General features: G+C 35.9%; 1 pseudogene; it reads left to right on the forward strand.

The window, feature by feature from the left end:
* Positions 1–2,676: 2,676 nt before the first annotated feature.
* LOC143541638 (subtilisin-like protease pseudogene) lies at positions 2,677–7,230 on the forward strand (annotated as a pseudogene).
* Positions 7,231–9,194: the final 1,964 nt, after the last annotated feature.

Raw genomic sequence — 9,194 nt, forward strand, 5'->3', positions numbered from 1 at the left:
TTGAGATCAAGTTTCAAACCATTAAACAAAAGGAGAAACTGTGATGGAGTTGTTTAAATCGAACAAAATCAGAAATTCAGTTTTCGTAATTTGGTTTATTGTGATCGCTTCGGTTATGAATATGTGAATTTGGTTGAAACTGAATTACAAATAGTGATTTTCAAAGCTTGTTCTTTACTAAAATCCAATATCGATATTTGAAGGTTTCATTTTTTTGATTTCGTCAACTCATTGTACGATAAACTTGTATAACCATATTTTCTTGTTTAGTCTCTTATATATGCGTTATGTATTTACTACACAACTCAGACAAAGCTTCAAGCTTTTGTTGTGCTATATCCCTTACAAATTCCTAATTTATGTAATATAAAAATGATAAAGTTAGTATGCTGAAAAACATGAAGAAAAAATATGTTTTGAGTTACGTTCTTTTAAAGATTATATAGTTTTAAACAACTAATCGAGTGTTTAGGTGTGTAGCACGGGCAAGGAGTTCCAATAGCTGTGAGAAACATGTTAAGTTAATGATTAAGATGCCTAGCTGAAGCGCATGCTAGAATGTACCCAAGAAGATGATGACATGGCGATCCCTGTCTCCTCGGACTCTTTTATTTCAACTCAAAAGTTTAGCGTGTAGAACGCACTTCAAAGGGTATTAGACCATGTGTAGTGGATGGAGCCCCTATGGGAGCGTTATGAATGTGGTGCCACGTCACCATATGAGCTTTATGGTTAAACCTTATTATTGCACTATGGGGCGCCATGAGGGTGGGAAGCGTCCCACTAGATGTTGTCTTATAAAACACATTTTTCTTACAACAAAACATGTTTAAAGGTTAAAAAGCTAAAATGAATATGAGGGACAGAGCTTTAAAAAGTATATGAATTTTTTGGCACCGGAAGAAACTGATGGTGTGGGTTTTGTTATTTACTTATTTGCTATTTTTTTTCTAAATTATACATAAATCAATTCGTTAGGATGAATATGAATCGGACAATGACCACATAAGATATAATATATAATAATTTTAAACAAACAAAACTACCATTTCACGATTCTCCGTGCTATGAGATCTGTGTTCTCGCGAAATGATATGGTTGGTAAAATGGTATTAAGATACTTTACGAAATAGCCAATCCTTTATTTATTTATTTATTTATTATTTTTATTAAGTTATTTGTGTTAGTAGTTCATAAAATGTTGTGGAAAACACTAATAAAAACCTTTGATGATCAAATAAAGCACCCGGCTAATGTAACAATAGAGTGTTTGTGTGCGCGAGCTTGGAGATAATAGTTTAGGCACGTCTCTCCATCAAAACCACGCACTGTGAGAAGATAAACCGAAATCACACTTCTAGTATATAGGAAAACCGTGTCACAAATTTCCCCACACTAACCTAAACAAAATGGTTGTAAGGGAAAAAGCGAGGTTAGCTAATTCATAGCTACTGTGACATAGCAACATGCACGCTTGGCTTGATAATTTTCGAATCAAGATCGTAGCCAAAGCTAAGATAGAGTCAGCTAGGTTTAGAATAAAGAAAAGAGAAATCTGCATTTTGTCTCCATGGTTTATATCGTCGCGAGATGGGTTAACCACTGAAAAAGATTTTGCGAACTTTGGACCATTGTGATATTTGGGCGGGTCAGTCTGTGTCCTTGCCGTCATTTGACCGTGAGTTAACTGACCAAAAAACATTGAAATTACCATTTTGCCCCTGAGCCTATAATTAATATTAAAACTTATGTTGTAAAATCATGTAGACAATGGGGCTCGAACCCACAACCTTTGGTATAACAATAAACAACACCAACCATTTGAACTGAACTAACATTTGATATATTTATACAATATGTAATATATATTCCTCACTTTGTTTAAGAATTCTTCTTCATCTTCATCATTTGCCAACATTTTTAAAAATCATTTTTAAAACAACCATTTTGTCATTTGTAAAAAACTTAAAAGAACAATTTTTTAGTAATATTTTCACTAAAAAATGGTTTGTTTTAGTAATATTTTAGCCCGAAAACAACGAAACAAACCGTTTTTTAGTAAATTTTTCACCCGAAAACAAACAAACGAACCGTTTTTTATTAAACTTTTCACCCGAAAACAACCAAACGAACCGTTTCGTTGTAAACTTTTAACCCGAAAACAACCAAACGAACCAAAACCAACCGTTTTTTAGTAAACTTTTCACCCGAAAACAACAAACGAACCGTTTTTTAGTAAACTTTTAACCCGAAAACAAGCAAAACGAACCGTTTTTAGTAATTTTTAGTAAACTTTTCACCCGAAAACAACCAAAACGAACCGTTTTTAGTAAATTTTTCACCCGAAAATAACCAAACGAACCGTTTATTAGTAAACTTTTAACCCGAAAACAACCAAAACGAACCGTTTTTTAGTAAACTTTTCACCCGAAAACAACAAAACGAACCGTTTATTAGTAAACTTTTCACCCGAAAACAACAAAACGAACCGTTTTTAGTAAACTTTTCACACGAAAACAACCAAACGAACCATTTTTTAGTAAACTTTTCACCCGAATGACCGGAAAAACGAGATGGTCGGAAAAACGAGTTGGCCGGAAAAACGAGATGGCCGGAAAAACGAGATGGCCGGAATCCATGGCGACGTGGTGCCGGAGGTTAGGGGTTTTGGTCGGAATGCCTTATGGGTTTGAGGATTTGAGAGATTCGATTACTTGTAATGAAACTGATGATGATGAAGAACATCAAGTATGTTTGAGGTTGATGATGAAGATGATGATCTGCTCTAATGATGAAGATGAGTATTATTATTATTATTAATATTATTATTATTAGCTCTTATTATTATATTATTACTATTATTATTATATTTATAATTTATTAAAGAAAGATTACTAAAATACCCTTAATATGTTGGTATTATTACTAAAATACCAACGGTTAACGGACGGTCAACTGACGTAGGAGTCAGAAGAACCCGCCGAAGAAACATATGGGCACAAAGTTCGCAAAATCTTTTTCAGGGGTTAACCCATCTCGTGACGATATAAACCAAGGAGACAAAATGCAGATTTCTCTAAAGAAAATAAGACATTTTCATCAATTCCTTTAGCTTAAACTAATAGTTTGTGCATAAATGTATTATAATACGGAGTATTAAATTATTATGAAAAGAAATCTTGATATTGTTCTTATTTTTAATAATATGAGGCACAGCAGTGGTAGGAAAATATTTTTATCAACTTTTTGTGATATAAAATATGTGAAAAACGTACCTTATCAAAGTTATGTACATAACACATATATCTTTCAAAACACTAATTTGCTTATTGATAGCCTTCGATTTGTAGCCACTTGGATTTATTTCTTGCTAGATTGGCTTGGCAATGGAATGCTAGCCTATTCATTAAATGCAATTGAAGTATTAAACTGATTTTCAGTTCATAATCAGGTTAGAATCAAGCTTTTGATGCTTAGATGAATACAAATTGCTTGTTGAACTCAATAAACAAATGTCAGTCATATGGTTGCATATTAAGTTAACTCTTCACAGCCGAGCTCGAGCCAAGCTTTGGCCCGTTGAAGGTACTAAATAAGCTAGAGGCGAACTTAGGCTCGTTTAAGGTTTTTCTCAAAATATATAAAAATATTAAAAGAAAATGATCATAAATTAATTCCTAAATAGTAAACGAGCCAAACCCAAGCTGGAAAAAACAACTCAAGATTCGAGTTCGAGCTTTGGAAAGAGAGCTCGAAACGAGCCGAGCTTGAGCCCTCGTAAGTAAAAACGAGGCAAGCTCTCAGTTATCATATGTATTCTTTGTTTTGATTTTACTTAAAGAGTATAATAGTAAAATTGTAAATTGTTTTGGCTGGAAAGAATTTTGTTGGTGTGTATGAACAATAATCAGTTGTTATCATATGTAAATTTAATTTGTATTTTAGTTTTACTCTTTTTTAATAGCTGTTTGTGCTTATTTGTTTTATTGTCTATTTGATACTGTAACCATAATCAATATTCATATTGCTCATGAATATCATTACAAACGGGTATGCAACACAATGTGCAATTGATTTTTTGAATCGGCCAATCATTATACTTGGTGATTCAATATTGATATATATATTTTTTTATAAATCACCAAAACTTTTGCAGTTAGGTTACGGCGGTTTGTGTTGCATTACCTCCTGAGGAGGTTGGATCCAATGTAAAAATTTATTTGACCGAAGGTGCCATTTATTTGACCAAATTTTGTTAAAGTTTTAGTGATCTAAGAGATAAAAGCATCGAGTCACTTACCTTAACGTCGAATGAAATGAGCAGAAACCAAGAGCAATTGTCTAGCATCTTCTTCTAAGATTTCTTATATGATTCCTTTTCTTTGATATATTTCTCAATATTCATATACTCAACTTAATAACATAATTGACGTGATGAAAAAGTGGTTGTCATAAATTGTTAGACAAAAAGAGTTATCATGATGAGTAACTAATGGCCAACGGCAGTGTCATACTAACATGTAATATTTAACTAAAGGGGCTAGAAGAGAACAAAATGAATATTATTGTATTGACAGAGAAATAGATTTCTTTTAAGCTATAAACCAATGACCACACAAGTTTGTCATTAAGGATGAATATTAATCCTGAAAGCAATAAGAAATGTGTTAAGTGATAAATCAATCTTTATGTCTTGAAAGCAAGATATAGCACTATGAAAACTAACAAACTTTCAAGGGGTTTAAACCTTCTTTTAGACAAAGAGAAACTTGTAGAAATGGACAAATGAAGGCAAACTTAGCAATATGATAACAAGTTTCCTAGTTCTAGACGATTGAGTGAGCATAACATACCATATTATGCGTGTATCAGTAGCTACGAAAGTGCTGCAGTCTGTTACAAGATTATTCTTACAGAATAATGTAGCATTCGATGGGCTCCACTCAAAGATGGTTACAAACTACACTCTATTTCACAGTTTCACCTCAATGATATATAAATACCTATTAGGAGTAGCCCATGACATATATCCACAAGTTGAATATTCAAATCACCATAAACATTGAGAGATTCGATATACAAAATGTCAGCCAACATTTGGTTTTGTGTTCCTTCTCACTTGCACCACCCTTTTCAATGTACTTCCCACCAAAGCCACTGAACTCAAAACTTACATTGTCCACTTAAGTTCACCTGAAGTCCAGACCCTCAACACTGACGAATGGTATAATTCATTTTTGTTGAAAGTAGCTGCGCGATCAAACGGGAAACCAGAGATGGTTTTCAAGTACTATCACGTGATTACCGGATTTGCTGCTAAAATGTCAGCCGATCAAGTAAAGGTGATGGAGAGTTTGAGTGGAGTCTTGTCCGTGCGGCCTGAAGGTGTGTACCAGTTACAAACAACTCGCTCACCTCATTTTCTGGGCCTGAGCCATAATTCAGGTCTGTGGAAAGACTCAAACCATGGGAAGGGAGTCATAATCGGGCTTATAGACTCTGGAGTTACTCCCACTCATCCCTCGTTTAAAGACGATGGCGTCCCCCCTCCACCGTCGACATGGCAGGGTAAATGTGAAGTGGCAGGGTCATGTAATAACAAGCTGATCGGATTAAGAAGCTTTGTTAACGGAAGTTCTCTGGTAGATGAGGAAGGCCACGGGACACACACTTCAAGTACCGCTGCAGGGAATTACTTTGACAACGCAGGAGTTTTCGGATTGGGGAACGGAACTGCAAGTGGGATGGCACCACTGGCGCACGTAGCCACTTACAAAGTATGTGAACTCTTTGGTTGTCAAGGCAGTGCTGTCTTAGCGGGCATGGATGCAGCTCTTGAAGACGGCGTTAATGTGTTGTCTCTTTCACTTGGTGGACGTTCCAGGCCCTTTTATGATGATACTATAGCACTTGGCGCCTTCAGTGCCATGCGGAAAGGGATCTTCGTGAGTTGTTCAGTAGCTAATGGTGGGCCATATAGTGAATCATTATCAAATGAGGCCCCATGGATCCTTACGGTGGGGGCTAGTACAATCGATAGAAGATTCCAGACAACAGTTATTCTTGGAAACAAGAAGAAACTTCATGGTGAATCGTTGTACCAACAAAAGGGTTTCGACCAGAAGCTTCGGCCTCTTGTTTACGCCCCAGAAGGGTGCCATGAAGGGTCGCTGGACCACATTGATGTCAAGGGGAAGGTAGTGTTGTGTGATCTTGATGAGAACGTCGGTAATGTTCATATGGGAGAGATAGTTAAGGAGGCAGGAGGAGCTGCCATAATTATTGCTAATGACATTTCTACTGGCAGGAGTATAGCAGCACATCATCATGTTCTGCCGGCATCATATGTCGGTTACAAGGAAGGTGTTGAGATTAAGAAGTATCTGAACTCAACTTCTTCTCCTGTTGCAACTATCCGTTCTGATGGAACTGTGGTCGGGCTGAAATCAGACCCAGAGATTGCCTCATTCTCTTCAAGAGGGCCTAGCCTTGCAAGTCCTGGAATCCTAAAGCCAGACATTACTGGACCCGGTGTGGACATCCTTGCAGCATGGAATGAGCCGGTCGACAGCCAAACAGGAACCAAAGTAGCATTTAACGTCATACGTGGTACATCGATGTCTTGCCCTCATCTTGCAGGCATAGGCGCGTTGCTCAAAAGCGCGCATCCAGAATGGTCTCCAGCTGCTATCAAGTCTGCAATAATGACCACCGCTAGTCAAGTAAACCGAAATGGAGAGCCCATTGTTGACGAAAGAGGGCTTCCTGCTAACGTGCATGCCATCGGCTCTGGTCATGTAAACCCACCAAAAGCCCATGAGCCAGGCCTTGTTTTTGACATCCAAACAAATTGAAATCATCGTTAAAAAGAAATGTAGTTGCTCAAAATCGATAACAGAGGCCGAGCTGAATTATCCTTCTTTCGTGGTATCTCTAAAAAGAGGCGACAGCAAAACATACTCAAGGACGGTGACTAATGTTGGTTTGCCAGACGCTTACACAGTCAGGGACACATCCGTACCAGAGGGTGTAAGTGTTGAGGTCGTGGTTCATAATGATGAGGGTGTCATGAGCTTCCATGGGTTGCAACAAAAGCGAACATACGAGGTGACGTTTAGTCGAGATGCTAAGGATAAGGTGAAAGCGCCATATGGGCAAGGGCATATGACGTGGGTATCTTTTACTGGCAAGTATACAGTTAGAACCCCATTTTCATTCAAGTTTGAATGAAGATCCAGATGTTGTATAACATGAATTAACGTCTATGTATGGTTTTATAAATATAATAAAGTAATATGATTGGAAGGAAAGAAAAGGTAATATCGATGCATGCTTTCATATGTTACTGAAAATTCATGTGTTTATCTTGATATATAGAATCGTTAAAAGTTTGAAATCAGGATAATTGCTTACTAGCTAAGTAAGTGTTTTATGGATGTAAAACTAACTATTAGCAAAAGTGGAAAGAAAGGAAGAGTTTTAAGTGCATATAAAATAAGTCATTCTTGATCATGAGAGAGAAGGTTTCCAGTTATTAGCGTCCATATATACGAACTGAGAATTCTAATATGCATACAAGATATATCTGACTTGGGAAATTGTAGCTAATGTCTGACTTGGGAAATTGTTCATCGGATTTGTAGTTGTAGTTGGAGTAGCCTGGTTCATGACGACCGCAAAGCTCTAACGAGTACACTTGACATGTCAGTTTTTACGGTCACATGAAAATGGGTATCCAAACCAAACTAATTGAGTGAAAGATCATTGTTAAGATGCTTTATATATATATATGATGGAGAATCGGCAGAGGTGTGTAGTTGCTGAATGTTTCGCCCTGCACAAAAGAAATATTAGACCAGCATAAAAAACCTGTCAAGTAAAAATTATATATGAGGTGCAGCAGTGACATTAATGTAGATCCCAGTATAACCATAGGTTCACTAAACGTGTCACTGTTTTCGGCATCTTCCTCGGTTTCACAGGAATAATGCAGCTGTGAGATGTCATGTCATGAATGCTCAAGTATCTAAATTAAGCTAACACAATTCTCAAGCATTTATCATATCAATAACCAACCGTCCGTCAGAATTGTTGATTGATACTAATTATTTGTTTATTTATTTATAAAACAGAGGATATATATAAATAGTTTGTATTGAGATATTTCAGTATCGATAATAATGATGATGATGATGATGATGATGATGATTGACTGAGGCAAAATAATTAATTACTCACTCGGTAGGTGGAGTGAACTACCGGAACAGAACCCAGACACACTTTATTTCGTTCCGGTAGGGTTTAGTTCCGGGTTATACTTAACCCGGGTAAAAGATAACGGATGGATTCGACTTAGAAGTTTGAAAGATTATACCAGACCCGACCCGACCCGACCCAACTCAACCAGAGTTATTTATTTCTATATAGGGGAAGGTTAACGTACAGGTAGAGTAATTGTATAATTACTTTATGATGTAATGAGATTTGTTGTTTTACATGTAAAATTTAAATGACAAGTTTTATTATTTATGTAAGATCTTAATTCTTACATGTTAAAATTTAAATAACTTTTGTTTTACATGTAAAATATTAATATTTTTTTTTGTTTTACATGTAAATGTTAATGAAAATTGTTATTTTACATGTAAAATGTTAATTTTTACATGAATAATCTTAAAAGAACTGTTGTTTTACATATAAAACGTTAATGAGATTTGTTGTTTTACACGTAAAATGTTAATTAAAAGTGTTACATATTTTACATGTAAAATCTTATTGAACTGTTGTTTTACATGTAAAATATTAATGAGATTTTTTGTTTTATATGTAAAAGTGTCCCCCCCCCCCCCCCGACAAGCTAAAAAAACCTAAACCCACTAAAAGCTAAACTAAACCCGAAAGGTAAACTACTGAGTTCAAGATTTTTATTTTTATTTTTGGAACGGGGATGGTAGATATTTAGCATGTAAAATGTTGGTTTTTTTAGGTTAAGAACTCTTCCTAGGGTGATTTTATGTTGTTGATTTTGATTGAAACTCATTTACGTAGTGGAATATATTTGAAGCTTAGGGGTTGTTGGCAAGTGCTGAACCATTAAGAGGTCTGAATAGTTAAGAGACTCTCACTCTGAGCCAGTAAGTACTAAACTAGTTAAGTATGTTTGGTTAACTGTGCAAAATGACCATCGTATTCCT

This window comes from Bidens hawaiensis, unplaced genomic scaffold (assembly GCF_021521415.1).
Source record: "Bidens hawaiensis isolate Kalapana, Puna unplaced genomic scaffold, B.hawaiensis_p1.1 tig00012634_1, whole genome shotgun sequence".
NCBI classification, from domain to species: Eukaryota; Viridiplantae; Streptophyta; class Magnoliopsida; order Asterales; family Asteraceae; genus Bidens; species Bidens hawaiensis.